Genomic DNA, 4522 nt, shown 5'->3' on the forward strand with positions numbered 1-4522 from the left:
ACAAATTTTTGGGACCATTGTCATTTTCACAGCAAAAAAATGCATTTAAAATGCATTGTTTATTGTGAAAATGACAGTTGCAGTTTGGGAGTTAACCACAGGGGGCGCTGTAGGGGTAATGTGTGACCTGAATTGTGTTTACAACTGTAGGGGGGTGTGGCTGTAGGGGTGACGTCATCGATTGTGTCCCCTATAAAAGGGATCACACGATCGATGACGGAGCCACAGTGAAGAAAGGGGAAGCTGTGTTTACACACAGCTGTCCCCGTTCTTCAGCTCCGGGGACCGATCGCGGGACTCCAGCGGCGATCGGGTTTCCGCGGGTCCCGGAGCTTCGGACCGGGTCGCGGGCGCGCGCCCGTGACCCACGGCTGGACAATAGCACAGCACGTACCTGTACGTGTATGTGCCCAGCCGTGCCATTCTGCCGACATATATGGGCAGGAGGCGGTCCTTAAGTGGTTAAACGTCTATAGGGATAAAAAGTGGGATTTCACTCCTGTACTATAAGTCATGGGTACAAACATGTGGAAAAGGCCTCTGAAAAACCCATCTACGCTCGCACCGACACCAGACCTTGCTGGCCCTCTGGAAAGTGATCGCTCTTCAGAGGGCAGGTAGGGTTGCCACCTGTCCAGGATTCACCCGGACAGTTCGGGTTTGGGATCTTGTGTCCGGGTTTTAGTCTGCCTGAAACCCGGACACATTATTTAGACTGGGCTGTGGCTCCCCAAGTAACTGACGTAGTCACACAAAAATCTGTTGCCATTCGGGAGATGCGGGCCGCTGTCTGGGGGCAGGTTTGGCATCACTGAGGGGGAGCCACGATGTCAGCAAGAGCAGTTTGGCCACACCCACTGTTTGCCGCAGCGCGCTGCAATACCACTGTCCTTGAGGCACCCGCAGGTGCCCCAGGTCTTTTATTATCCGATTGTGTATACTACGGGAAAAAACGTGCCCTGTGCCGCTAAAGTGTTCGGGTTTGGCTTGAAGAAAAGGTGGCAACCCTAAGGGCAGGTGACGGGCAGATAGGAGAGATAGAAGTGCGACTGCAGAAAAATTACCCCGTGGTCCATGGAGTATGCCCCCCCCCTTCTTTTTTTCTTGTCGACATATCACCACCTCTTTTAACCACTCCCCTCCCTGCCCATTGTCATATGACGTCCACAGATGGGATCTCCCGTGCTGGGCTTCGCGGCCGGCTGGGGGGCGCGCGGCATCGCTCGGGACCCGGTGCCCGGCGGCCGGGATGTCCGCCGGACACCCGCGATTGCCCACGATCACGGCAGGACAGTGGATCTGTGTGTGTAAATACACAGATCCACGGTGGTGTCAGGTGAGGAGACGGATGTGTGTTGCCAGTACAGAGGAACAGACACATCGGTGTCCTCCCCTTGTGAGTCCCCTCCCCCTACAGTTAAAATCACTCAGTAGGGAACTGATTTAAGCCCCTAGTGAGTGTTAACCCCTTCCCTGCCAGTGAGATTTACACAGTAATCAGTGCAGTTGTATAGCACTAATGGCTTTGTAAATGTGAATGGTCCCAAACATGTGTGAAAAGTGTGTGTGTGCGCTAGCTATGTTGTCCGGCGCAATGTGACGGTCACAATAGTTTTGGTGCAAAAAAGTGAAATGTTTGTTAATTTTGGGGCAACTAATGTGATTTTGGCTAAAAATGTAAATTGTAGTTAAAAAACAAAACAGTGGAAATGCGCCCACGCTGAGCCCTGGCCACGTGACAACGCAGACCTTCCCGGGCTTGAACCCAGAGTCAAATGCATGCAGGGCAGGCACCCTAGCCCTGAGCTAAACCTGTTCCAAAGGTATAGCACTTCTCCGGGTAATTATAACATGTAATTCTATTGCGCAATCTACCAACTGACAGTACTTGTCCTGGCCGGGAATACCTGGAGGATCACAATCCCGCCCCCTGCTTGTGATTGGAGAAATCATGAATCCTGCCTCTTGTGTCCAATCACAAGCTGATTTTTGGAAAGGGAAGGTGTCCCTGAATGGTAGTTTGAAAATGTGGTCGCCCTAGCGGTGTGTCACTCCCATCGTGGTATGGAGCCTCTGACAGAGGCTTCTTACCACATGTTCAGCTGTGACCAATCACAGATGATCATCGCGTGAACCAGGAAATGCCAGTTAGCGGCTTTCCTTTGTTTACGCTGACAGGGAGAGCTGATCTGCCGCTCTCCCTGTGGGGGGGGGGGGGGGGGGGGGGGTCTGTGCTGATAATCCGCACATTGATTATCAGCACAGCCCCCATGAAAAGGTGCCCATCAGCTGCCAATCAGTGTTCATCAGCTGCCAATCAGTGCCCATAGCCAGCCTGTCCCCCTCTATAAACGCCTGTCAGTGCCCCTAAAACTGCCAATCAGTGCCAACAACAGTGCCAATCAGCAAAAAGGGGGTGAAAGTGCCTGGTATTGAAGTGGTTAAGCCTAGTTGGGAATAGGCTAAACTTCCACTGTCAGTACAACATGTGAACAAGGCCTTAACCACTTAAGACCCGGACCAAAATGCAGCTAAAGGACCTTGCCCCTTTTTGCGATTCGGCACTGCGTCGCTTTAACTGACAATTGCGCGGTCGTGCGACGTGGCTCCCAAACAAAATTTAAGTTAAATAGTAGAGCCGCGCTTTAGGAAGCACTAGATGGAAATATGTAGCAGTGGTGGTGGTGTAAAAGCGTGTGGTGAATTATGTAGATAAACCAAACACAAAATGTATATAAATAATCCAATCAAGGAGAAAACTATATATCTGTTATAAGACTGCGGCCCCCCCGAAATGTAATCCCCTAGAGGATACAGAAAGAGAATAATGGAGGTATGGGGGTGATGGCGCTGTCTTAAATGGAGGCTGATAGTAACAGAGAATTGGTACGTGACTGACTATAATCTGACCCCTATAAGACTGTAGCTAATGGGTCTGTAAAGATATAGTGCCTCAGTGTGCTGCTCAAGTGAGAAGCAAATGAAATAAAAATGAAATAATGTGCCAGTGGTGAAGTGAGTGTGATATCCAGTCACAAGTGTTGCTTTGTGGTTACAAACACATAAAAATACATTGCATAGGCACGTGCAGAAATAAAAATTATATATGACCAAACGTTGAGTTAAGTGATAATAGGTAATATCTGCCTATCAGCAATGATGCTATAGGTCTAGATGTGTCCAAGAAAAATCAATTTCAAAAATAAAACGAGCAAATGCTAAATAAATAGTCCATTGAGTAAATGAATAGAGGACAGCAGTCCATACAAATAATCCAGTGAATAAATAAATAAATAAAAATAGAAGGACAGCAGTCCATACAAAATATATCAAAAATAATAGTTGGTGACCATGTGTTTTTCCAGACAAAGTGGGTGGTCACAGTATGCAGTGGTGCAGTTATACGCAGTGGGTCCGGTGCTCCCCCTCCTGGGTCCCCACTCACCAGAGGCACTCACCCCTGCAGGGGTAAAGTGCATATACGTGGATAGTATCCAAACGGCTCAGATCCTCGCCTGTCCGTGTTCTCCTTATAGATCCTCTAGTTCAGCTGGTACCAGGCTTCCTGGGTATCCGAGTTCCTCCAAGGGGAAAAAAAAGGGACTCTCATAGAGTAGTAGGTTCAAAGTTCAGGCGTTAATTTTTATTGGTACAGCCGTAAGTTGGCTTACACTTAAGCAGTATGTACAAAAAATGTGATGAACATAAAAATAAGGAATAAAAACTGGGACCGGGTATATATAAAAAAATATATAAAAAAATAAAATATAAAAACAAGCAGACAGTTATCTAGATGATAACAAGCTTCCCTGCACAGCACTAGAGCCGGTAGCAAAAATCAGCGCCAGCCTGGGAACGACGTGCGTTCCACCAAATGATCAGCTGGTTGATCCAGGAAGTGCGTGCGGGCGTGCGTGTATCCGCTTTACGCACGTTTCGTTCTCTTACGTCTTCTGAAGCAAACAAAATTGGCGTCCTTTTTTCCCACAAATAGAGCTTTCTTTTGGTGGTATTTGATCACCTCTGCGGTTTTTATTTTTTGCGCTATAAACAAAAATACAGCGACAATTTTGAAAAAAAAATGCAATATTTTTTACTTTTTGCTATGATAAATATCCCCCAAAAATATATATATAAAAAAAAAATGTTTTCCTCAATTTAGGCCGATACGTATTCTTCTACCTATTTTTGGTAAAAAAATCGCAATAAGCGTTTATCGGTTGGTTTGCGCAAAATTTATAGCGTTTACAAAATAGGGGCTAGTTTTATTGCATTTTTATAAAAAAAAATTTTTTTACTACTAATGGCGGCGATCAGCGATTTTATTCGGAACTGCGACATCATGGCGGACACTTCGGACAATTTTGACAAATTTTTGGGACCATTGTCATTTTCACAGCAAAAAATGCATTTAAAATGCATTGTTTATTGTGAAAATGACAGTTGCAGTTTGGGAGTTAACCACAGGGGGCGCTGTAGGGGTAATGTGTGACCTGAATTGTGTTTACAACTGTAGGGGGGT

Source organism: Rana temporaria, chromosome 4 (assembly GCF_905171775.1).
Source record: "Rana temporaria chromosome 4, aRanTem1.1, whole genome shotgun sequence".
NCBI classification, from domain to species: Eukaryota; Metazoa; Chordata; class Amphibia; order Anura; family Ranidae; genus Rana; species Rana temporaria.